The sequence below is a fragment of the Mugil cephalus genome, chromosome 19 (assembly GCF_022458985.1).
Source record: "Mugil cephalus isolate CIBA_MC_2020 chromosome 19, CIBA_Mcephalus_1.1, whole genome shotgun sequence".
Taxonomy (NCBI): domain Eukaryota; kingdom Metazoa; phylum Chordata; class Actinopteri; order Mugiliformes; family Mugilidae; genus Mugil; species Mugil cephalus.
The window spans coordinates 17,379,740-17,407,634 of NC_061788.1; the positions used below are offsets into that span (position 1 = coordinate 17,379,740).

General features: G+C 40.4%; 1 pseudogene; it reads left to right on the forward strand.

Annotated features, from left to right (window-relative positions):
- Positions 1 to 12,233: 12,233 nt before the first annotated feature.
- LOC124997174 lies at positions 12,234 to 12,414 on the forward strand (annotated as a pseudogene).
- Positions 12,415 to 27,895: the final 15,481 nt, after the last annotated feature.

The following is a 27,895-nucleotide window of genomic DNA, read 5'->3' on the forward strand; positions in this document are numbered from 1 at the left end:
ACTTCCGACGTCTCCTCTGGTTTTGTGTAACAAATTACCTGGTGCCTGAAGTTCTTCTTGACAACAGATTCCAACTCTGCTTTTGATTTTGGGACTTGTGCCACAGACCTTAAGAAAATACAAAGAATTCAAAGCACAGATGCTTTTTGTTTCTTAAGTTTAAAGATCTGTTTAAAGAAAAACCTGCGACAAGTCTTACCGTTCTGCTTACATGGTCTGATGAGCACACATTTCACATGTTGATGAATAATCCCATTACACCACAGAGTAAAAAAACAATGCCTAAGGCATTAATGAACACAGGTTTGCCAGTAGCAACCTTTCGGTTGCTCTGTTTTCGAGGAGAAGAATGAAGTTCATTTTGTGAGAATGTCTTTATTGATCGCCTCGCTGAATTCTGAGCAATTTCATCTCTGGCTTTGATGACAAAAAAAGTTTCATTCATATTTGTATTCGCATTTGTATGTCTATGTGCCATGAATCATGCTAATTATACTTTACATAGTTCAACGCATACAAGCTTTTCTGGTAATTGACCACATAATATATAATTACATAAATAACAGCTCAAGGCAGCCTTTTTGATATACAGTATGTCAGCTATTAACTATCATCTATTAACTAGTTTCATTTGGCACTTATTCTATGAGACAACAGACCAGTGTTTGCTGCATATTTTAATACATATTTTATTTACAAGTCTTGCAAAATCCCTAAAGGTCTGTGATTTATGTATCCACAAACAAATATCCTGTGTTATTGGCATAAATCCAAGTATTTTGTTCAGTCATTTATGGAATATCCCTGAGTACAGTGACACTTATGGATACATCGGTGATTCTAAAGCCTTGTTCATTCTACCTCTTTCATACGTGACCCATCAAAGATATTCTCCCCACACAGCTTGCACTGTAAATGGAATTGCTGTCTGAATTTTTTCCATCTCCTCATCTGAAATCTTCCATTTACATTAAAATGGATGCCATGTTAATATCTGCAAGCATAACAATACTGCAAATTCTACAGCAAGAATATAACAGGGTGACAGGTACAAAAAAGGCGTGCTGATGTTTCTCTCATTATATATTGTGCGCCTGTTGGACGGTATAATTGCTGCAGCCAAGGGAGCAATATCCAAGTTCTGTCACTGAGTGTTCATCCACTCATACGAAATGTCAATGGTACCTGCCGCCATCCTTTCATTTCTAATTCATGGTATTAATATTGCTCCAGGCCAACTCTGGGGAACTTCACGACAATGAGCGTAATGGATCTCTCTCTCACTCCAACAACAAATGTGGCTGTGGAATATTGATTAGGTCTGTATCGTCTCATTACACAGAGAATAACAATCAAACATTTCTAGTCCTTTTTTCCTCTCTTTCTCTCTCTCCGTCTCTCTCTCTCCAAACACTTGAACGTACGTCCATTTCCTCCAAAATTCCTGATGATAACCTGACTACGCCTTTTGATCTAAGCACTTTAAAAGAGAAATTGAAGCTACGATTAATCTAATAAAAGACTGACTCTCCACTTTGAAGTCCATGCGCTCAGACGCCGGAGAGTGCTGGCTAAAGATAAGGCAAATGCTGTTTGTTGTTTGATCTCCCTATTCTAGATAAATCCCAGTGGAACGCCATACCTTCAGAAAAATTATCCCAGATCTACCTCAGTCAATTCCGGATATGCATGCTGTCAATCTAGTTGTGAGTGTGTGGTGTGCTCAGAAAATACTGTTTCTGTGAAACAATTCTATGAATCAGTGTTTTGCTTTGGCACAACTATGATGCAAATATATTAGTAAGAATATGAAGTATATGATGCCTCAGACAGAAGCACCATTTATGTTGTGAATTGTAGAATTGCCTCCTACAGACAGTGCCGATCAAGGTTATACGCTATTAATGTCGGGCTGTATTTGACATAGAGGACGCTACTTACAGGGCACTCAGGCGGGTTATTAGCTATCAAATTCGTAAAATATTAATAATAACTATAAAAAAAAATTAATAGGATTTAATTAACATTAAATCCACCTTGTGGCACCGGACAGCCAATTTACCAAAAATCAGTCTCATAAAGTTGGGTATGCTAACTATTAACACAGAGTCTTGTTTTATAATTAACTTAATAATCACAAACAATATTACTTTATTAATAGTAGCAAATTTGAAGGATTTAAGAGTTCTACAGTGTAGAGGTTGGCATATTCACTCTTGTACAACATTAACAGAAGAGCAAAGTTTCAAGTTTCAAGGAAGTTTATTGGACACATCTAGAAAATGAAATAACATAACATTAAACTATGGTGAGCTACAGTACATACACTATGTACACATGTTGATGCATGTATGTTAGTGAGAGTGTATGATTGCATGTGTGTGTCCGCGTGTCTGTGTGGGGTGTGAAGTGTGATCTCAGACAATGGAAAAGATGGAGAGTGGTTGGTTTGTCCTGAGACATAGAGGTTTACAACCAACTGGTCTCCAAGATGCCCTCTAAGGTAAACCGCATGTGACATAGGGGAAGGGAAACAAAGTTGTGCCCTTTGTTCACCACTAAAAGTCACAAATTCAAGTGACAGGTTAACAGACTGTAGACAACAGCAATAAGCTCAAGTATTTCACTGATTTCGAGCACTACACACATTGGCAATGTTGAAGTACTCTATGCTTAGTCAAGGCTTGTGTAAGATAAGCTAACTAGGCCCAGTTATGTTACCACGTCACATGAAGAAGAAAAGATGCTGGTTGATGTGCTGATTTGCAGGTCCTGCTGTTGCTGGGTTGCAAGGTCCAAATGTTGTTGTCGAATGGACTACGGCTGTCTCGGCTGTGTAGTTCCAGTTTCGTTGAGGAGAGTCCTTGGTTCACGAGTTGAATGGTTTTTCTTTGCTTTGCTTGGTTCCGTTGCTTGTTAACACAACTAGCAGACTTTATGACGTGGTAGTTTGTTTCGTCCTTAAGTCCTTTGGCAGGCACTCACGTCGCTAGGTCAGTCCAGTGGAGGCGTTTGCCTTGTGCAGGCCTCATGGAAGTGAGAAGAGAAGAGTAAGTGTGTAAGAGAGGAGAGAGAGGGCATCTCTCCCTTTTACTGGCTCAATGACCTCAGAGGTCTTGGGCATACAGTGACCAATGGGGGTCAAGAGTGGAGATTTCACACCTAGGTGTAAAAAGGTGAAGGCTGCTGGGAGGTTGAGTTCAAAGGCCTTCTTTGTCTGGGGAACAAATGGAGCCATGTGGCCCTGTCCTCCATTTAGAATGGGTCCTGACATCAGTATATTTCTATTAGGGCTGGTATGACCAAAAATGTATATTGCAGTATTTTTATTTTTCATATATTATCACGTGTTCACAACATTTGCTAGTGAAAATGTCGAAAGTTGAGAGAGGAATTACTGCAGGCGATTGACTGATGATGGACTATTTTAGTGTGATGTGTAAATATTGTTGAATGATCACAGGTAATAATAAACAGGTATAATAATAAACAGGGTTGCATGGCCCCGTATTAGCACTGCCTGCTAATAAATAAATCCAGGGACAACTCAAAAATATAATTAATTGAAAAAACAAAGATAAATGTTATTAAGATGAAATGAACAGGCCAACTGTGGTTAAATTTGACATATTCATTCATATTTAAACATAATTAAACTGCTACGTCTTTAATGTCAATAACAGCGCGATGGCTACCGTAATAATTGTAGTCTGCGTGCAACCTTTTTTTCTAATTCATAAAAAGCTAAAATTGGGGACATTTTCAGGGACAGCTTTAGCTGGGGACATCTTGTCACCCGAAGAAAATCCCCAACAACTGACCCAGCACCTATTTTTTTGGTACAAGTCTTCTCTCGTTCTGCCCATTGACTGTATGCATATTTAGAAGCACGACATTGAAAATGGTCTGGTCAGAACCAATGTCTCAGTTACACTGGTTTGTCAGTATATTAAAAATTCATATCATAATGGGAAAGGGAACAAATACCAGTATTTGGTATGAGCCTGTATAGCGCCAAGTTATAATAATCTTTTGTTATTGCAATCTAAAACTAAAATAACCTTATGTGTCTTCAAAGTAAAAATCCGAACCTGGACAATTTTCCCCCTGGAATGTAGGACTAGCAAGATAAATGTATGAATATCTGCATGTTGCGTCAGCTGGCCAGACTGCGAGGATCCCTCACCAGAGGCAGAGCTCAGCGAGTTGGGACGATTGGAGCTCGATGGCTGGGGGCTCCAAAACCCCCACTTTTGTGGCTCTCAGAGCAGCGGCTTTCTCTCCCTCTGCAGCTGTCTGGTAGCCATATGCTGAAGACGTTCTTTTTTTTTCTTTTTTTTCTAGACCTGCTGGGCATCTCACAAGGCGGCAAATCTAGGAGGCACTGCCATGTTGGTGAAACAGACGCACCTGCTTGCGGCCTACTTTGGAAGAACACTTACGTCTTCTAGCCATTGGCCATACACCCCTTGCCGTAGACTCGTGTTGCTGTCTGTACAATCTATCTGAGTCCTCATGTTTAAGAATGCTAGACAGTCAGTGACTCAGGTCAGAATGTGTTACCTATGCTCCAACAGGTGCTTCGCTAATGCTATCATGGATTACTGATCTGCATGAGGATCATCAGTGTGTAATGTCCCACTCTCCTGCTGCAGCAGGTGTGGTGCGTGATGAGAGTGTCAACTTCAAAATGCCCATAGCCTTTCTCTGTGCCTTACTGTGCTTTGTATTCATGGTCTTGATCGGTAAATGTCATTTGCTTGCAGACCTTCCTTCGTGGTGCCACAACAAGCCATCAGCTCCTTCCTTTAACCTGATAACCGCATCTCTTAACAAAGCAAATCCTATCTGAAACAGGGTGTTGGTTATGTGCAATAACCCCGTGTTCTATGAGTATAGGTTTATCTCTCTAAGCTGAAAATAAAGGCTGGTTTAGGCAGATGCAGACCCGAGGGGGAGAATACAAAAGAAAATCTCGAAGACTACATGTTCCTGAAGGGATACACACCAATAGCGACAAATCTCAGGATCTTAGAGAATTTATATTTATATTGAAATTTAGTGTTAGAAGTTGCCAAGAACACATGAAAACAATTATTTAATTCTGTATGGGGATGTGCCAGCCATTATTTTAGGAGTGGTTTCAGTATATAGTTACATAGGGTGTGGTTTGTGTTGTTTCACTTTTATGATGTGACAACACAAAATAGATTAGAGTCAAATTTATTCTTGTGGGATTGGTGCGTTCAAATAAACTGCAGCATGTCTCCATTTAGTGAATCATTGATGTCACACTTCACTGTTACCGGCACAGGTGTTTCATAAGAATGAACCCAGGTACGTGACTGAATGAGAGTGCACTGTAATGAATAATTATGACACACTCAGATTTATATTCCACTTGTCTCCTTTGTAATTTGCGTTGCTACACAGACATGGAACATACCCAACATTCCCAAGTGCACTTGAAGAGGAGCACATGCCGAGACCACTTATGTAATTAGAATGAGTCTATCACTGTCAACCGTAACGTGGTCAGCTTTGTTGCCCGACATCTATAGTCTGTAGCATTGTTCAGACTGTCATGTCCAAATCTGTTTCCAGAATGTATCCCAATTAGTTTTAGAATGAAAAACAAAACATAACACACAACATGCAAATTTACTGCATTTATATCGGATTCATACAAAAAACCAGCTTGGAGATGCATCTTGGGTGCTCTGGCTTCTCACAACAGATTTCTATTGTTTCACGCACAACATGACACACAACATCGTCCAGAATCCATACCACATACTGCTGTTAGATAAATGAAATGGTGGATAACACAAAAAATAGAACAATTTTCAAGGTAGTTAAAGGAAGTGCTTTCTTTAATTCTTCTAGAAAAACTCAGATGTATTAGATTTGGGTCCCGGCAGAATTAAAACTTGTGTCGTTTCCCTTTGTAGAATTCATTCTTGCCCTGTCTCCTTCAGAAATAACACGACTGGTCATATTTGTCACTACCTCAATATTCTCATTTTGCCATGTATCTAAAGTCTTAATGTCAGGAGTAATTTATATCTTACACTGGCATAGATGATGAATGAATGCATGAAATATAATAATACAATAAAAAGAAAATAGAACTATTACCAAACTCCAAAATAAGTTGTCTGCTGACACTTGGGGGAGAGTCTTCTGTGTAGAGGGTATGCATGTGACATCCCAGCAAGTGAAGTCTCTGTGGTTACGGCCACCAAGTGGCAAAAACTGACAGTCGAGCGCTGAGATTAGCAGTATTAGTTTGATTCATAGGCTTTAATAGCGTTTAAATTGTAAAATTAATAAAAAAAATGGGGAAGAGCTCTTGTGCAACTGACTGTACCAACAGGTTTAAAAAGCAGACGAACAGTTTTACAGATATTTTCTAAAGAAAGGAGAAGTAAATGGATCGCTGTATTATGAAGAAACAGCCGGAATCCAGGCACCAAAACCTGGTGTTGTGGTTGACATTTAGTGTCAGGTAATTTTAATTTATGCTGTATTTTTGATGAAGTCGTAGCTTAAGTTGCTTCTTAAGTTAACATTCTGGAGGGCTGTCAAATAAGTTTGTCGATGTTGTTGCTTTGACGTGGTTATAGCCGACAGTAACTATTTCAGTTCCAACAATAAATAACAATAAAACAACATACAGAATATTTGTGATCACTCCTCGTCATCCTTTTAATATCTGGTCGGACGCAACAGTTTACTGATATAAAATACAGGTGTAACACAGGTTAGGAATGATATGTACTGAAGTGTAAAAGAAATCCTTTGCTGGCTGTTATGTTTAAGCCTTAATTTGCCACCAAGGCAGTTTTACCTTGTATTTCATGTTTTATTGCACTTCGTAGGAGTTTATTTGATTTCTCGTTGCATCTTTCTCCCCAGGGGGTTAAGCTCTGTCATGCAGTGTACTGACAAATCATCAAAGTAATCGCTTGAAACAGATGAGTACACTGCCATAGTTGCACCTTAAAATAGCTGTCACTATTTTAAAAATTAAAAGAACTGATGCAAGGCACCTTAAAGTATTGTTCAATTTGAGTCCACGTAACACCATCTCTTTGTGAGGTAAGCTTGAAGAGGGTATTCATTTCTGAAATGTGGTAAATTCTGTTTAGTTTACATATGAAATGTTTGTGCCAGTATAGAGGCACATTTACAAATCTGGTTACTCACTCTTTGGGAAAGCAAGGAAGGAAGATGAGTCGCAAACAACGGGGTGTAGAGTCAAGCAGGAAGAACCAGTCATTTGAAAGGGCATTTGTATCAACCTCTTGAAAAGCTGTGAAGGAAGGATGCTTTGCATCTTCACATATTCAGAGGACTCTTAAATGTGGGCCCATCCTTGTTGGTACTTTTTTTTATTACAATCTCCAAGTATACAAGTAAAAATATGAATGAAACTCATCAGATGGTTTCACGTTAAATGAACCAATGAATTACCATTCATCTACAGAGGACCAAAGACATGCCTATTTCGCAACTGGATTTTGTACACGAAGCATCTGTACCTTTGCTTTTTTTTTAATCTTTGGCTCCTTATTATAAATTCTACTGGAAAACATTTCACAGCTGACTGCGACACTATTAAAAAAGAGAGTCCGGAACCAATACATCATCATGAGCAGGAAGTCCTGGCAGGGGGACTCAACTTGCACACGAGTTCCAAGTCACGGTAAGACTGCAGCTAATTACTTCAGACAACTTTACTGAAACTGTACCTCTTGCTGTTCACAGTCCATTGTCAATAAAGGGCTTATCCCCTCCACCTTGCCACTGAGTCCTCTTCAGAGATACTGGCCTTCCTCGGCCCATATTTATGAAGACACAGGGGTGCTGTTGACTTAGCATTTGTTTTTCTTTATGTCTGAATCTCTGTTTATAATGTCTTTGGGATCGGATCGCTTTCATTTCTAGAGTCTTGCGGTACTATCATAAAAAGGCACGTTCGTCGGTGCAGTTTTCTTGCAGACTGCCCTCTTTAGAAAAACATACAAAAATTACCCATGGATGACAAAATTCCAAAGACTGTTGTCCAACGGGAGCAAAGACATGTAATGGTGGCTATGGTCACAGGCACAAGACAATCCAATGTTTGCCCTTTTTCTGAAAAAAAATATAATATTCCTACTAATAAAAATTAATAAACATTCAGAGGGAGCTGTGGAATATTGGATAGAGACACAGCCTGGGACCGAGGGGTCCCAGTGGGGTCCCAGATTCGCCTCCCGGCGTGTTCATGGCCGTGGTGCTCTGTACAAGCATCTAACCCCCAAATTGCTCCATAGAGCCTGCAGCCCACTACTCCAACCGTGCGCACCACTGTGAACAAGTGGATGGCTCAAACAGCAGGAACACATTTCCCCATTGCGGGATAATTAAGGGATCCAAATTTCTTTTTCACACTTACATGCAACAGTTTTCTACCAAGGGGCTTTACAAATAGGCGAACACAGCCTCTTTCTTCTTCCATCCACCTTCTGTGTGCAATTCCATAGCCTTAATTCAGATTTACTGGAACTACACCAATCAGGCATAACATTATAACCACTGACAGGAGAAGTGAATAACACTGATACAGTGCTCTGCTGGGAAACTTTTGGACCTGACATTAGTGTGGACGTTACTTCCGACATGAAGCCAGACCAGATACCCCCCACGTCATAGCAATGATGCTCCTCGATGACAGCAACCATCCCCAGCAAGATGTAGTTTGACACACACACATACAATCACTTTAGGAACTACACAAAAAAACAGCACAAGGCGTTGACCTGGTCCCCAAATTCACCAGATCCCAAACAGTTAAGTATCTGTGGGACGCACTGGAGCCCGAATGATCCACAGAGGCTCCTCCTTTCAAGCCATAGGACCCCACTAACAGCACTGTGTTGGCAGACACCACAGACTTTTGTGAGGAAATGACACAAAAGCATGTTTGATTTAAATCTTTTGCTTTGCTGTTTTGTCCCTTGGCAATTCTTTGGTTGTTTTAACGTATTCGCCCTTTAAGTACAGAGAGGAAGTCAACTAAATCTGAAAATGTTTTAAAAAGTTAATATTTTGGTAAATATTTATGTCAATGTATTCCTTTAATTTTTCATAGCTAATGGTAAATATGGATTAAGGACACAGCCAGAGGCAGGAATTTTGATTCACAAATGCTAAGTTTCTGTTCAGTCTGTAATAGTCTCGTACCATCAAATTTATGTTATGAATAATGTATACACACGTAGCGAAAAATGTACAGGCAGACACTTGAAGGAAAAAAATACACCTCTCTCCCACAGAGGCTTGTTTTAAAATACAGCAATTTGTGCCGTATTTCAGAAGTCCAGTTTCAGAGTTCAAGCGCTGGCAGGGAATGAGGAAGGTCTGCATTTCAGACTGTAATGAATACACAAAGGAGTGTCACAGCCAATGGCCAGGCAAATGAGACACCTTGTGGTGAATTACCGAGTCAAATATCCTCCCCTGTGATTCTTCAAAATCACAGAGATTACACTGGGAGAAAATGTTTCTAAAGAAAGCATAACAGAATAACTGAGAGAGAAGAAACCATCGCAGAGAGAAAGTGCTTATCGATACAGGTTACTTTACAAAATGAGGACAGAGGAATTAATATGAGCCTTATAAAAGAAAACACAACAGTCTGGTTGTGTAAATTAGAAGATTAGAAAAATAAGTCATATCATGTACCTTTCCTCAAGCCCTGCAGAGGCTGAAAAAATGGTTTGGGTTTAAAGACATGGTGCAGGTATTAAATGCCAGTTTAGTTTTTACTGCTAAACTGATTTCAACATTACAAATCATCATCTGTGGACCAGGGGACCATGAACGTCTGTACAAACTTTGTTCCGTTGCATCTGCTTTGTATATACTGTGTCGCTGTTTCTATCCTTCATGGAAAGTATTCAGTGGTCCACATCACAGGCTGAAGGGGAGGTGGCTCAGTTCTTGTGTCTTCTTGCGATTACTTTTGATTTAGTTCTAGGGAAACATAGTTGTTTAGTTTGGGTTAAAATGTATGGATAACAAAATAGAAATCACATTTGGTGACTAATTCACAAATGTCCTAAAAACTGTTTGCACATATACAGTAAACTAGTTAACAAATGTGTTTAGCTTGACAAAAGCAGGATGTGGCATTGTTTTTTTGGTTAGTTTTTTTCAACTAATAAATGGAATACCAAGAAAACAACTGTCTGATGACCCGATCAATCTGCCCAGGAGAGCGTTTGTTCAGAGGAATGCGATTGGTGACTCAAAAATGAAATACCAGGCCAAACATCTGCGGTAACAGATGTGTCTGTCTTCATCTGGCAGGTGAGAAATTCGATATTGGACAAAAATCTGGACTTTTATTATTTTTTATTTAAACAAGTGGCAACTATTTTTCAATCCTTTATGTGAGTTTATCAAAAGATAATGACAATCTCATCTAATCTCCTACTGCCGCTTATACTCACTAGGGACGGGGGGCTTTGCTGGAGACTATCTCATGTGTCATCGGGTGAGAGGCAGGGTACACCCTGGTCAGATCATCAGTCTATTGTAGGGCTAACACAGAGGCAAACGACCATTCACATTCACACTCACCTAGGGTCAGTTTAGCATCTCCAGTTAAGCTAACAAGCAGGGGAGGAAACCAAAGTACCCAGAGAAAACCCATGCAGACACAGGGAGAACATGCAAACTGCATCTAGAAAGGCCCTGTGGGGGTCGTGTACTTTTAATAAATAATTATGTTACTGATCTAATTTAATCCGCTCTCTGTTTTATGATGGATGGAGCTGACTTTGGCAGTAATTTCTTAACCAAAACCATTTCATCTCCCCCTGCAGCCATTGTCGAGTGACAAAACAGCTATTGAATCAACACAACTACATTTTTGCTCCTCCAGCTCACATCAGATGCAGTTTGCTAGCTCTGGCTAGCTCACCCTCTGACTATCCAATCAAAGGGTGAGAATACACTGACATTACCTACACCTGCTAGAAGGCCCTGGTGTCCTCAACTAAAAATGTTATTGGTTGAAACAACATTCTGACTTACTTTATTTTATGCTGCAGTGCGTGCAGAACTGATTCTGAAGGCCTCCAGGCAGATTTCTTTGACCCTAGCAACAAATCATGATGTGATTGGATAAGAGCTTTTATGTGAAAATACACTTAAGGAAGCAGCACAACCAGGGGGGTTAAATGTGTTATTCAGATATTTTTTAGGCCAGCAGAGAAGGCCTTGCAGGCCCTGACGACCAACCACTGGTAGGAAATCTGTGGGTAAGCTAACATAGCGTCTATCCTATGCTACTGCTCAGTGCAGAGCAGGAAGACACTCCTTGCCCCTTCAGCCAGAAACAACACGACAACACATTTGCCAGAAACTGAATATTAAGTGCCCTTAAAGAGAAAGCAGCCTTTGTGAATTTATATGCTGTTCCACTATGCACCTTCGCAAGCTTACAAGCTAACATATTCCTGACAAGACTGGCAGCCTTCCCTCACTTCTCATGCAGCTCACTGCAAAACACTTCTGTGAGAAAAGAGGTGAAAGAGAGAGATCTCAGCTACCCCATTGTGCATTTTACAAGTGAAGGATTTGGGTCACACAATTTACTATACAGTTTATGTACAAACACGTGAGTCTGCCCACAAGATGTGAAAGAAAAGCCCCCAAAGATGCAGGCCAAATTAAAGAAAACAAATGAAAGCTTTTATATCTTTTGGAAGAAGAGGGGGTGGGGGCATTCTTTGATGTCTCTGCATTTAGGCAGACTTTGAGCATTTCTTGCCCTCAATTAACCACACTGAATAATTTAAGTCGAGCTGAATTCTGAAAGACCAGATTTGCTCAATAGGAGGTGGATAATGCCAAGGAATTTTGGAGTGTAATCAATAAATGACACACACAGTATAATTACGTTTTGATACCTTCTGTAGATCTCATTTAGACACATACATAGATGAGGCATAACATTATGACCACCTTCCTATTATTGTGTCCAAGTGCCTCCAAAATAATTGTGACTCATTACAGAATGAACATGGGTCTTCTGAGGGTGTCCTGTGGTGTCCGACAACAGAATGTTGTTGGCGGGGGCCTTTGGGTCCTGTGGGTTAGGGGGAGGGGCCTCTGTGGCTCAAACTTGTTCTAGTGCATCCCAAAAATCAGTTTGGGACCTAGTGAATTTGGAGTAGATACTTGCCTGGAAGGGGAGATACTGTACCATGGTCATGAAGATAGTTAATCCAGGGCGAAGCATAGTCATTGCACTTCATGTTGTGCTGACCCCTGTGAATTCCCCAAATGGGGTAATATCTGCTGTGGTTCTATGATGTAATGGTTTGTACCCTGGACTCTGAATCTGGTCCTGCCATTTCACTAATTTACTTCTTTTTTGATTTTGAACGTGATTCACAAAGATATCAGTCATCAGTAAAGACTGCTTTTCCGCATCAGCCTGAAATGAACAGAAAGTGTAAAACCAGTCTCTGATTTGACATCATTACAGAAATCTAAATTTTTAAGATCAGATTTTTTATTTATTTATTTATTTTTTGTACCTTATTTGTTTCAGCAATCTTTGTTATTGCTCTGCTTCCTCTTTTTATCTAAGTGTGTTTTTTCTCCTTCATCCTTCACCCTAACTATGCCTTTCCCAGAGACAATGTCTCAGGCCAAAGAGTAGCACAGCAGTGCTCTATCTGAGGAGACAGCAATGGGAAAATGTCCAGTGGAAATTGGTGCAATTAGTGTGTCTGAGATGGTACAACAACTGCAGGACAGCCACATTCTTCACAGTTGTCCCCAAAAGCCTGAACACTACAAATCTAAAACACACAGCGGAAAGTAAGTGCAGCTGTTGTTGTTGTTGCACCAGTAAAATTACATTGTGATTATGTCGCTGTACACAGACAGCACTGATAAACAGGAGCTCAGGCACTTGTTAGCACCATCATCCTTGAGCTGTTCGACTACTCTCTTTGTGTGTGTGTGAGGGAAGGTTGGGGGGAAGTCAGGACTCACGAGTAAGAATCTTGTTTCCTAAAGAGGAAAATACTAGATGAACTTGTTTCTTCCCAGGCAGCAGGGAGACAATGAAAACATGAACTGTGAAGCATAGCTTGAAATTAGAAGGTTAATATGATTTGGCACTGAGTTGTATAAAATCAAGATCACACTTACATGGATGCTTTTATTTGAGTTTTTTTTTTTTTTTTTTTTTTTTGGACCGATAGCATGAACCATATCTTTTTAATTATTGATTTTATCATGTGATAAAACCACAAACTCCATAGTGATTAAATAAATCCATAAATTATAAAAAAACAAGGTCTATAAACAGAAATAAACTGGATAAATTCATATATTTAGTATAAATACTAATCTCTTTTGAGGTTGAATCCAGGTTACCAAAAAAAAAGAAAAAAGAAAAACATGATATAAAAATGAAACCTGGTATCTGTTAGCAGAAAGGCAACAGAGAGGACTCCCTGTTTAGCGTACAGGGGATTAGAAAGAAAATGGACAAAACCAGAATTGAGTAGCCTGATTTTGCACCCCTCTCTATGCACAAAGGCCCAGGTCTCGAAATCACCTACAAATCAGTTGAAAAATTCTATCATAAATAGCCTTATTGTCATGTTCTAGCACAAATCCGTATTTAATGCTATTATCAGCGATGAGAAACCCACAGATGAGGTTCCTTTTCATGATATTATTGCTTTATTAACTCTATTATTAGTCAAAAACTAACGGCCCCTTTTTCAATTACACCGGTTGACGACAGAGTCTCTGGAGACTGCTCTGTAACAGAAGCCATACTGTATACACAGCCATTTTGCATAACACATTTGAATCTAATCAGTCTTAATTGCAATTCATCTGTAGTTACTATAGTACTTATGGTTGGGGTTTGAGGGTATTTAGAAAAAAGCTGTAACTGCTGCAGTAACATCAAAATTCCACACCTATAAACATTTTCTAGTAGTTGAACAGAGATAATTCTGGTTTCTGATTGGCTGGCACATATTAAACTCACCTAACAGGGCAATTCAAATCGTGGTCCGGTGAGGGGTTTAGCACTCATTGTAAATCAGCTCACAAAATACACGAAACCACAGGCTACCACCGATTTGACAACACGTTTCAGATGTTCGACAGAAATGCGGTGTGATTTCCTGTCATAAAATCAAAGTTTGATTGTGAACATAGCAGGTACAAGAAGTAATTCAGTTGTTACACCGCTGTAGAGACTGATCTGACCTTTCAGCAGATGTGTCATACAGGATTGACACAGAACCCTGAGTAAATTCCCAGAAAGAAAATCTCCCTTGCTACCTCAATCAAGCTCTCTGCATCTGTTTTCCACACCAAGGAGAACTTTCCTGAATGCTGAGTTGCACACGGAGGCCTTATATTTGTCGGATTCCAGTCTCACTGAAATGTGACCTTTGTGCCAGAGGTCAGTCATGAAGTTTTATGGTGCTGATGAAATGCATTTCCACATTCAGAAGGCAGAAGTCTGCTGAGGTTGTCCTCACCAGCTCTGCAACAGTTGTAGTCAGGAAGAACAATAGCCTTGCAGGGGCATGCAAGTAAGATGCAGTGCAGCAGAAGAGTAAACAACAATGACATTGATGGAGTAGCAGCTTTGACTGAGTTGATGATACTGTACCTTGGCTGAACAGCTGTCCTACCGAAGCTACATCCTGTTTCAGCAGGACAATGATAGAGATGCAAGCATGCAAGCATAATTTACCTGATGCATGTGATATATTCTTGTCTGGGGGAGATATTTGTTACTAGTTTGATCAGTTTCAGGTAAAAAGCTAGGCCAGATCCTGATATAGAGTCAATACCTACATTCACTCCTTTTGATCCCATCATAATTACTCCATCCACTGCAGGGTACTCCCGTAATGAAGTGTATGGCAGTACGCTGCTTGCACAACAAATCCATGGGGTTATTTTTAATGGGTGGACGACCTCAAAATGAAAGAAGAAAAGAATCTGGAAAGAGTGGAAAAAAATCACTTTTTTTGACAAATTCTTTTGTTTGCAAAGCTATAGGGAACTTAAATAGGGATCTTCCTTGGTATGGCTACTGTCGTAGTTTTTGTGCAAATTTCTCCTCTGTTGTGGCTCCACTCACAGTTTTGATTAAGGCTTTGGTTACATTCATTTGGTCTCCTGAATGTCAGAGGACGTTTGAACTTCAGTTTGATGCCAGTAATGTTGGTGCTGGTGCTGTTTTGTCATGACAGGCCTCAACCTCCTGACTTCCTGTTTGGGCTGTCCTCCCCTATTTGGGAGGTAGCAGGAAGTAATTACCATGCCAGCTGTGATTGCAGCTCCTGAGCTATATAAGCTGGAGGATCCAGACACTTCTTTCTCTCTCAGTCTGGGTGTATGGTTGGTTTGTTTGGTTGGTTGTTTTGAGTGGTTCTCTTTTCACATGTGATTCCACTGCACGCTCGCACATACATGCAAAGAGTACTGATGTTACAGAACTTTTTGAACTTTAGATGGTTATTTGTTAAGGTTAAACTGAAATAAATCTTTAGTCAAAACATGTGTTGTCCTCTCCTCCTTGGCCTTCCCCTAAGCCAGGTGTGACAATGCAAAGAAGGGTGGCATAGTGGAAAAAGTGATGCAGAAGGTTCTGTGTCTGAACCTGGCTTTTTTAAGGTGCTTTGGCTTTTGCCACATTGCAAATACATGCTTCTTTGATTAGTAAGTGATTCTAAATTGGCCGTAGGTGAGCATATGAATATGAATAATGCGTGTTTGTTTGTTAGCCCCGTACCCCACCTCTTGGCTTACTCTTGTAAATGTGACTCGGCAATATGCTAATTCTAAATAAGTCTAACAAACCACTTGGCTACCAGTCAAAATGTGAACATGCCAGGAAAGCAAAATGATATGGGAAACAATGAGTTCAGTTTGTTTTTTGTTGGCAAGAAATGTTCCCTCAACCGTCAATGATGCATATCATTACAACAACCCAAAAACAAAACATTAATGTGTGCGTTCACAACCCCAATGATATAACGTTACACACAAATGTGTACCCACATTTTACCTAATCGCTGTTAGTATTAAAGTTAATTTCCTTTTCTCCACACACTGTATTACTCGCACTTTATTTCTAGTTATATTTTTTTTACAGACTATATCTCCTGTTATCCTCATCCTGACTAGCTTTGTTTCTCCTGTGTGTTCCCTCCCTGCATGTCCAGATTGCTCATTTCTTCAGCTCCCCGGCTGCTTGATTTTGGCGAGGCGGCGCTGTCTGGTTCCTTCTCTTCCCCATGGTTCTGTCTGTCTTTTCCAGGACTCCTGGTGCACTTTTTTTTTTCCTCTGGTGTCCTTACTTTTACCTCAAAACTTCCTCCTGTTCCTGTACTGTCTGGGCCACCCTTTATTCTGACCCCCCGTCTCCATTTTTTAGAACGTGGTCTACAACCAACAACATTAAATCAAAATACATGTCGTGGTGAGTCAGCTTCAGAAAGTCACCTTTTTTTAAGAGGTGTATTTAGTCTTTCAGCCCAGGATGACGGGGATTTGTGAAATATTCACAAAATATAAATTAATGTAGCTTGTCTATATACCTTTTGTATGTCGAGGGTTAGAAAAATCGCTGGAGATGTGAAATCCTGACCTGTTCTTGTTGACAGAAGTGCCCATTGTGTTATTTCTATCGGTAAACACTGTCTTAAGGTAGCTTGGGAAATAGTTGAGACAGATTTTTTTTTTTTTTTCGTGACAGCACCCAACTGTCTGTTTGCTTTTGCTTTTCTACACATATTTGGAAGGGTGCATTTTAACACAAACCCAAAGATGTTTTCTTGAATTCATGTTGTTGCCCGAACCTAATCATGCTGAAAAGAAAAAATATAGTGGCCCAGAAAGCAAGAAAAGCAAATTAAACGTAAATTTAAATGTTATAAGGAGACAGTAATGATCTTTTGTCCCTTCTACCTGCTGGTACCTCACCTCTATACAAGGTGTGTTCACTGTCATAAAAAAGGTCATGACATTTTGTGACTTTTTCCTAAACTGCATTGAAACTGGTATGCCTGTTACATACGTCGTTTAAAATATAAAATCCGCGTCACAAAAAGCCACAAGATTATGTTGGCTCATTATGACATAGGAGCGGCTTTCCAAAATATCATTTTTGCTTTGGTCTATACAGAGAAAAATAGCATTTTCTGTCAAGATTTGAGGAACACAGTGTTCACCAATTCCCAAATGACTGCTGCTATTTTTATTTTACTCTCCCGCGGAAGGAAAATTTCAGTGGACATTTAAGTGCATTGTGATTAATGTGTCTCTTTTTTATTGCATATTGTTGCAGCTTGCTTTTATTGATACGCAATTTTCTGTGTGCATTTTCCTATTTAGTTTTATATATATATATATATATGCATAAACTGAATAAAGCACCTAAAAGCAGATGGAGAAAAATTGGTGTCCATCTGCTTCCATAGTGTTACTTTTTTTTTTTTTTTTTTTTTTACATTTTCCAGCAAGGTTTCCTTGCCTGGCTCTGTAGGTTTTATTCTTAGGAAACTCTGTGTTTCTCAAACTAAATATTTACTTTGACAGCATTAGCATTAGATATGTTGAGGTTAAAGTAAAATACCAGCTGCATTGTATTCTTTCTAGAAATCTACAACGACCTTGGATGAAGAAGAGGCCTGTTAAGAATATACGCTGTTCAAATTTTCAATTTGTTCCTGGCTTCCACCCTCTAGTCGTAGCCGCAATGTTTCTTTCATAGTTACAAGCCAATTTATCAGCCTATCAGGAGGACAAAGGAGAGAGCGATTACATCATAGGCCAATGAAGATAACACAGAGACATTGATGTGTCTGATATTGAGAAGTGATTACTTCCAACATTAGTCTGCAGTCAGTCGTGAACCTTTTCTCTTTTTCCATTTGTTCTCTTAATTCACGTTTCCTGCAGGTTTCTCATCTGACTGGGAAGAAATGAATAACGAGTTTCTGCAAAATGTGTTAGACCTTCAGACTTCAGTTCAGAACCACTGTACCAAGATGTTGTATTTTTTTTGTTTCTACGTTTTGATTTCAACAGATTTCAACAGGTGTCAGCTGTCAAGAAACCACTGCTAAGGAAAAGCAACAAGCAGAAGAGATTTGTGTGAACCCAGAAACACAAGGAATGGATATTAGACCAGCGCAAAACTGTGCTTGGGTCTGATGAGTCCAAATTTGAGATCCACCTGCCGTGTCGTTTGTGTGATGCAGAAAAGGTAAATGGATGGTCTCTACATGCATGATTCCCACCGTGAAGCGTGGGGGAAGAGGTGTGATGGTGTGCGATTGATTTGCTGGTGACACTGTTGGGGATTTCATCAAAATTGCACCACACTGACTCAGCATGGCTGCCACAGCGTCCTGCAGCAACATGCCATTCCATCAGGTTTGCATTTAGTTGGGCCATCACTTATTTTTCAACAGGACAGTGACGCCAAACACATGTCCACGCTGCATCAGATGACCTGTACCTGACCCAATCGAGATGGTTCGGGATTAGATGGACTGTAGAGTGAAGACAAAGTGAGCCAACAAGAGCTCAGTGTCTCTATGAGCTCCTTCAAGACAGTTAGAAAAACAATTCAAGTGACTACCTCATGAAGCTCATCTAGAGTATGCAAAGAGAGTGCAAAGCAAAGAGTGGCTATTATGAAGAATCTAAAATATAATATATAATAATACAATGGATAGAGTGAAATGGCCATGAAAATAAAGCTATTGTTGGCACAGTTGAATTTATACATTATATATTATATTATTTGTTTACTTTTTTTAGAAAATATATCTCTTTTTTAAGTATTGTTTTCTTGGTTGCAACATGAAAAATCGTAACATTTGAATCTGCACAACAGATTCTATAAATTGGTTCTGACACCTTTTCTTCTGTTTTTCAAACTGAAAACACTTATCTGAGGAGAAAATGTAAGTCACTGTGAATAATAATGTTTGCAGGTCTAATCTACGAAGCTCGACCACAAAAGCAAGAAGGAACAGCTGTGCCTGTTACTCTATTAATTCCAGAGATTGCTTGTGCAAACGGTGTGAAGAAATATGTTGGAAAGGCTATTACGGCAGTGTTTTCCAAACTTATCAAAATGACAGGAAATGATTGAATATTAGCTCATTCAAGTGAGTCTCTTTGTTCAGCCATGTGTACTGGTGTACGGCTTTGTCTGACTTATTAGCTTTTTAATACTGTGCATAAATCCATTTACAGAGTTTCTGTGTGTGTGTGTGTGTGTGTGTGTGTGTGTGTGTGTGTGTGTGTGTGTGGTGAGTGTGTGCAATGCCAGGCCTTCACCTCTGCCTGGTCTGCAAGGGGTGAGGAGATGGTGCAGAAAAGACGTGAAGTTACATTATGCTTGAGAGAAAAGAAAATATACTAGATTCAGCTATAGAAAAGAAGGTATGTATTGTGACAGCTGGGTTCATGATTTTGCAGGTCACATTCAATTTGTTGTGCCAGCATTAATTGCCAATGCAGGAATATTCTGCATTGAGAAGTTGACAGTAAGTGTATGGAGGATGGTAGTAGGTGTGTGAATAGGTTTTCTTGAGATTTCTCAAGACTACCATTGGTACTGTAACATATACTCACCGGCCACCTTATTAGGTTCACCTTGCTAGAACAAGGCTGGACCCCCTTTTGCCTTCAGACGCACTTAGGGGCCCACAGTGTGCCAAAAAAATATCCCCCACACCATGACACCACCACCACCAGCCTGAACCGTTGATACAAGGCAGGATGGATCCATGTTTTCATGTTGTTTAAGCCAAATTCTGACCCTGCCATCCGAAATCAAGACTCGTCAGACCAGGCAACATTTTTCCAATCCTCCATGGTCGAACTTTGCTGAGCCTGTGTGAACTGTAGTCTCAGTTTCCTGCACTTAGCTGACAGGAGTGGCACTGAGTGTGGTCTTCTGCTGCCGTAGCCCATCCTCTTCAAGGTTCAATGTATTGTGCGTTCAGAGATGGTATTCTGCATTCCTTCGTTGTAACACGTGGTTATTTGAGTCACTGTTGCCTTTCTGTCATCTCGAACCAGTCTATCCATTCTCTTCTGACCTCTCACATCAACAAAGCATTTTCTTTTTTTTGGACCATTCTCTATAAAACCTAGAGATGGTTGTGCGTGAAAATCCCAGTACATCAGCAGTTTCTGAAATACTCAGACCAGCCTGTCTGGCACCAACAACTCTACCATGTTCAAGTCACTTAAATCCCCTTTCTTCCCCATTCTGATGCTCGGTTTGAATTTCAGCAAGTTGTCTTGATCACCTCTACATGCCTCCTTGTCCCAGTTTACATGCAGCGCAAGAAAATCGAATAACAAACAAGGGTCAAACAACAACCAGGAAGGTTAAAGTACATTTTTTCTCGTACGTAATGTGCGCGTTAATTCTGGTGCAGGTAAGATATGCACTATCCCTCAGATGGTTCTTCATTTCCTGCGACCAGCTTTCTTGGATGTTTTGTTCCGGGGTCACACGCCAGCAGAGCAGTTGTGGAGCATGCACATATGCATTATCTGATTGAAAACTTCAATTTACTGTATACGTGGCGGAGAAAACAGAATTCCAGTCACATTATCTGGGTGTCTCAATCGGATAATGAGAACTCCAATTTTAATGGGAGTAACATGTTTACATGCACTTAAGTTCTCCTGTTATAGTCCAATTAAGACAATAATTAGTTTTTTTCACATGCATGTAAACACACTGAGTCTGAGATAGATTCCATTCTGTGTGTACAGAGACCCCTTCAAAGATAAGTAAGATAAACCTGGAGAGTCAGTAACGTCTGTGCTAAATTTCATATCGGCAATCCACCCAGAGTGTTCTCTAGCCATTTCGTTGCCCTAGGCGAGACTATGGTTTGACGTCCCCTCATGTTGGTGCCTCTAGCTACTACAAATGAAAAGTCAAACAGCATTTTTTAATGTTTGAAAAAAATGCCATACCTCATCCCTGCCTCCTCTCTTTTTTTGCTTTGTGTAAGCCACACCTGAGGGCTTCGAAGGTGCTTTTATTGTGACAATGTCAATATGACAAATATTGTATGACAAACATGTCTTGTCAATAGGAACCACTACCTGAGAGGACAGGTTCAGGGCCAAGCCTATTAAATAATGACAAACAACAGGAGGTGTTTTTGTTGTTTATTTTTTTATGTTGGCACCAGTTGGGCCTATTACCTTACTGATTTTACTGTTGTTGTTTTTTTTGTTTTTTTTTAGGGCTTGCAGCAGTGCCTCCTTCCAGCAGGTGTCAACCTAGGCAACCACCCATAAGGCCTACGCCAAGTTCCTGCTCTGACTCCATCAGAATAAATCCACATTTGATTAACTTCAGATCATGTTTTGTGTTATTTCTAATGTGTTTGAGAGAGACTTTAAGGTATTGACATCGTCTAGACAATAATTTTCCAGTTTACTGCTGAGACATTATTCCCATGACAGCCTGAATTGAGAAACTAATCAGAGAATTAATAAGATGCGATGTGGGCCCGCTTTTACATCGTTGAGCACCGAACAATCTGTTTAGCAGACCAAAATCACTGTGTCACCAGCCTCCTCCTGCTGTTTACTTATTCACGAGTCTTGCACATTAACAGCAGTTGTGAGATATTTCCTGACTCACTGATTTTAGAGAATGAAGCCTATGAGGAAACTCGGCCTTGTGTCTGTTTCTAAAGTAGGAGCTGTTGTTGAGTTGGTTGGTCTCTGTTGTTTTTGGGGTTAGTCTGTAGCTGAATCTGAGTAAATTGGCTTTTTAAAGTTAAATAAGATGACTGCTTGGAATGCCAGTTAGGCAAATGTAAATTAACCTGTATATCACGGTCTTCAATAGAGAGTACACAAAGTTGTGCATGGTATAATTAATCCTGTAATGGTTCAAATAAGTACATTTAACTTAAGAGAATGCTTAAAATGTATAAACTACAGAAAAATATTTCCTAAAGGTCAATATTCAGATTATATGAAACATTCATACACGATGTGCTTTGTTCCGTCCAGAAATAGCCAAATGATTTCTTCAATAGAGTATCTGGAGTTCACCTTCGGGGACAAGGTGAGGAGCTCAGACTTTCAAAAAGAAAAGCAGCTCCTTTGTGTTGAGAAGAGACGGATGGGGTGGTTTGCTATGCCTCCTGGATGTATTGCTGTAGGGGTATTTCAGGCATATCCAACTGGGGGGAAAAAAACTCAGGCCAGACCGAGAACAAACTGGAGGGATGATATATCCTACCTGGCCTTTGCACATGTTGGGATCTCCCAGGAGAGTTTGGAGAATAAGACTGGAGAGAAGGATCTGTTTTGCCCAGTTGCCATTAGTTGCTGGACTCAGATAAACAGCAAAATATGAGATGATATACAAGCAGTATATACCATGTATAATAATGTAGCAATGCCTTGTAACATTGATTTGTAGTAATTATGATCTGACACATGCTTGTCCGTTTCTTGGTAATAACTGTAGGTATTTATAAAGTTCATTATAGAATTTTAATTAAACACAACCGATGTTGTTCCGACCTGTGCCTTTATATCGTACCTCTAGATCATGTTGACAGCGTTTTTGTGCTCCTGTCAACTTGGATTTAAGACGATAAGAGCTTCAGCTGACATGATGGCAAGGTGAAAAAGGGAGGATGACATTCTCGGTCAGGGACTTAATTGTTAATGTCAAGCTCATCCTGTTAAACTGGTGCGAGCAACTACGAGAAATCACTTTAATGGATCACGGTATAGAGATGATATTTTCACTTTTCATGGTGTGTGAGTTCCTGTACACCTGTCTTTCTGAGGACCAGTCTTACACCATTAAAGTGAGGGCATTTTAAATGAATATAATAATCCTTTAATTTATCCCACAGTGGGGAAACTTACAATTAGGTTATGGTTAGGGTTAGAGAAAGGTTAGACACTTGGTTGAAATGGTTACGGTAAGGGGCTAGGAAATGCATTTTGTCAATGAATCTAGCTATGCAAACGTGTGTGCGGTCGCCTAATCTAGATATGTTATTCAACCAGTTGAATTATTTAATAGTGTTTATCTTGTTTATTAATTCTGGAGTGGTGTGATACCATTCTCATCTTCTGAAGCCGCTTGTACTCAAGAGGATCGCCAGTCTATCGCAGGACTACTGCAGGAAGACCATTCACACTCACACCTGCAGCCAATTCAGAATCACCAAGTAACCTAATGAGCGTGGGAGGAAGCCGGAGTACCTGGAGAAAACCCACACAGACACAAGCAGAACATGCAAACTTCACACCAACTCTTTCTTGTTTAATGCCACAAGTGCTAACCAGCACTCCACTGTGCCGCCCGTGTCATACCAATGGTATTCAAATCTTTTAAATCAACATTGTGATTGTTTTGTACACTGGACATCTAGATCAGATCTAGATTAAGCACATAAAAGTAGTAAATCGTGTTAGTCGCTCTCCTCTGTTCAGCCACTTGCTGCTTCCTTCACCTTCCTCTCTCATAGAAGGCAGGTACCTGTGCTGCGTTTAGGCCCCTCTGGGAGAGCTATCTCTCCCTCAGCACCAGAGCGACTGTGTGTGGTGACATTATTCCGCTGCGGCCTTGTCATCTCTGGCATCCCATGGGCAGTTAGTTCTTCTTGGCTGGGACATATTGGTGGCAGCGGAGGCCAACAAACCTTATCACCTTTCCCTATCATCTGCACTGCAGTTGACTGTTTGCCCATTGACAGATTGTTATCACGAGTGGTGTCACTGCAGTATGCTCATGGAGCAGGTGGGTGAGCGGCCCTTTTTATGAGTGCAGGCCGTGTGATAATACCAGTGGTTACGAAGTACACCTATACGTACATGGATATGTGGTCTTGGTTCACAAAACAATGTTCAAAAAAATGTTAAAATGTATTTCAATGATTTAGAACATAGGTCTTCAACAGGGGGTCCGCGGCCCCTAGGGGGTGCAAGGGGATACTGCAGCGGGGTTGCAAAATCTTTGGATTAGACATTTTTGATATATATATTTTTTTATTTTTTAATTGGACATTAACATGAATCCAACACATTTTAGTGAATGGATAAATCGATGTTGTCTTTCAGTCAGCACTTCACTCATTCCACGATACAGGAGCTGTCTCAACAGCACACTGTTTCACACACAGTGCCACACTAGCCTCCTTTAAGCCTCCTTTACTACAGCTATGTTTAAAGGTACATGGGGGTCCTTGGTCTGAAAAACATTGAGGACCCCTGATTTAAAATGTGTCAGACAGACACTCTTTCTTTTTTTTTTTTTCTTTTTTTTTATTTAACTTTTGTATAATGGACTCGAGTTCGTAATAAAGAATCGATCAATCTCTCTGGTACTACTGTACCATCCATGATGCATATTACTGGTGCATGTTAAAAACCCTCTTTGTTATGAATAAAGAATTAATTTTTTCAAACAAGACTCTTAAATACAAATAAACATTTCTTGTATGGAAGCCCTTGCCAAACAAGTTCACACAATTCTGATTAAGCTAATTAGCACCAGGTAAATCTTTCTGTATTTTGCAGGACTGCAGAGTTATAAATCAATCTGTTTTCTTTGGCAACAGCCCTGTGCTGGCACATTGTAGCAGTGTGTTTAATGTCAACCAGCAATGCTTGCCAGAAAAAAAAAAAAAAGTAGGAAGCAACTGTAGGGATGGAGAAAGAGCAGCCTGCAGGAGCATGTCAGGGAGCTACCAAATGTAACTGGTTCTACGAATTCAATGTACATCGATCATGAAGAATGAAATAGAACCTAAAAAGCCTTCAAGTAGTGTTCCCCATGCTCCACAATGTGCTTTTCAGGAATGCGGTCAATTACAAGCAAAGACATGGATCACCACTGGTGTGGCTTTTTCTTGCTGGCGAGCACATGAGCATTGGTCAATTCATCAAGCAGCAAACAAGTAAAACTTGGGAGTATCTTGTCTCATCAGCTGAAATACCCAGTGACAGATTTCCACAAAACAAGTGAGCCTAGCTGAAGCCTCTTTAGGGATCCACTTCAGTTTGCAGCTCGCAAGACACCACCAGTATGATTTTAAGTGAGGAAAGAAAAAAAATGAAGAATGAAAAAAATGGCAATAATGATGCACCTTAGGCGATATAAGCTCCATTTTAGTTCTTCTCCTACCAAGCCTACAATTTTAAGAGAGCATTTGGAACATGTTTAGGAAGATGATTTTATCAAAACTGATCCCATGGTTTGCGTGCAAGATTTACTGAATTTAGTTATATGCAACTGAGAAACTGGCCTGAAATGTGAAATGTATTAAATGTACTTTACACTGAAACCTTTGTTCAGCTGACATGGCACCGCCCCTCACCATGGTGGCTCCACAGGTTTGTGTGTGACAGATGGGACACAGAGGAGGCCACCTGCACACAAACGATGCAGAACCAGTGAGGTCCAAAAACAGAATAGGGAAGCCAGGTAGGGAGCAATAGACCGATATATTGCATGTTGTCTTTCCGTCTTATTTCCCTGTCTGTCGCTTTGCAGTGACAAGCTGATGATGTTGTACAGGGCAGTCTCCTCTCCAGACCCACAGGAAAGAGCCTGCATGACCGAGACCATCTGGCATCTTATCATTATTCAGAGCAACCCCCAGACCCCCAGGACAAAGCCTGCCTGTCATATGAGTGATACAAATTCTTGGGACAAAACAATGCTACTCACTTTAGAGAGCAGTCGTTGCTATTTGTACTAGAAACCTAAGCAATTCTGATTACAGTGCCCTGTTATATGTTCGTGAGTACGATCTGCGTCTTTTTACTTCCATGTATCACATCATGGTCATTTCTGTGGATAAATCTGGGAGGATCCATGCATCCTTGCCCAATGGCAGCTGGGATGGGCTGCGGTGACCCCCACAACCTTAGTGAGGGTGGGCAGTTGTAGATGTGATGAGATGAGATGGGATCCATGCATCTCCTATAAAAGTAAAAGCAGTCATTATCCGGCTCTTCTAGTAGATTGTAGTCAGTGCTCCATGCTCTCTACATGTAGCTGCACAGCTCTTATTCATATCCTTATTCTTCTTTACCTTCAAGATCAAGCAGATCTTCTCTATCCATTTTTCCTCCTCCCATTAATTAATAGACATTAGTAAGCTAATTTTAATTTAGATGGATCTATGCTGTCCAGAAGTTCTGTTGCATAGCAACAAGAAGGCGTTCTTTCATTTTCTGCTCTCTCATTTCCAACATTTGAAGCGTGCTTTGCATTAGAGCTGAAAATTAACGGCCATATGATCACATCCTTACAGTTGACAGACCCGCACATGAGCACCAAGGAGGGCTGAAAACGAGCAGAAAATTTCATCTGATGGCAGCGTGTTTCCGTCATTATCCGCTGTTATCTCTGAGGAAACAGATAAAAATCACTCCGCAAGCGGTGATGGTGTTACATGAAAGTTTGATGTGTGGTGATTAACAAACCGCCATCTGTTGTAGTTTTGTTTATGGTTACATACCGGAGGCCATGCTGTCCTTGTCACTGGCGTTCAAATATACACGACCTGACCCACCTACTGGCTCTTTCAGTGGAGCCATGCTGAGAAAGCACGACATTTGTTTTCGACCACTGGTTTAATATTAAAACCAACGGAAGCCCATCAGTTCACTTAGGCCCCCTGATAGAAAGATGGTTGCAAGTGAGAGATTAAAGCACGATCAATGGTCTCCTTCCTGTGTCCTTTTTACACAGACAGGTTAATGGTGTTCAGAGGGAGACTTTAGCATTAGTCCCCTCATTAAAGACTGACCTGCGCTGATTTATCTGGAGTGTGAGTGAGGCTGACCAGGCAGCGAGATTCAGAAAGGGCTTCACGACTCGGTCAATAATGTTTTGAACTGTGGGTGAATGTGAGCCAAATCACCTAGAGTTTGCTTCAGATTCTTAAGGATTCTCTTTATCAGAGCCTCTGTGCTTCAGTAAATCTTTTAGCATGGATATGTATCGACAAGACATGACTGTTCACTTCCCTGACTCAATCCCAAAATGCACAGGCGTATGTGGTTTAAAATATGCATGGGTTGCGGCTCACGTTGATGTCAGAACAAAAACGAAATGATCACCTTGCCGAGATATGAAAAACATTTTTTGGCACAAAAGTGCAAGACGGCACTGACACATTCTATCGCGGTGACACACGTGTAAACCCAACAAGCATACTTGTGTGTGTGGAACAGAGAGAGAGGTGGAGAGGTTAGGAAACTGAACTGAGAGTTCTTTCATTTTCCAGTTTCACATGTGAGGCTTTGCCGTGTTACTCAAGTGACATTCAAAATCAATGAAAAGCCATAACCTTTAGACCGAGAGGCAGGGAAATGACATGATTGCACTTCATGAAGACAGGTGCTATTGTGTAACGGTTCTCAGTGTGTATGACAGATCTGAGATGAAAAGAGCACAGAAGCCAGAGATGAAAATCTAACTAGTCTACTTTGATCAGGGAACACAGCTGTTCAGTGGCGGGGCAGCCTTTTACTTCACCCTGCCTTAATATCAGCTCCGCGTGGGAGGAAAGAACGAGATTGCTCTTGCATCAACATTGTGTTGAGTGACATGAATGTTGAAAGCATACAAGACAATTTGTCAAAGATGAAGCAGGTTGAGGCACCACGCCACAAGCAATCATTTTGGAGATAAGACATTTGACTAGGAGGTTTAGTTTGGTCAGTTATATGGAGCGTTTTATTGTCTTTTAGCTCATTGTTTTGGATTTATGGACTGCAACTTAATTGATTTGGTTCGCTCTCA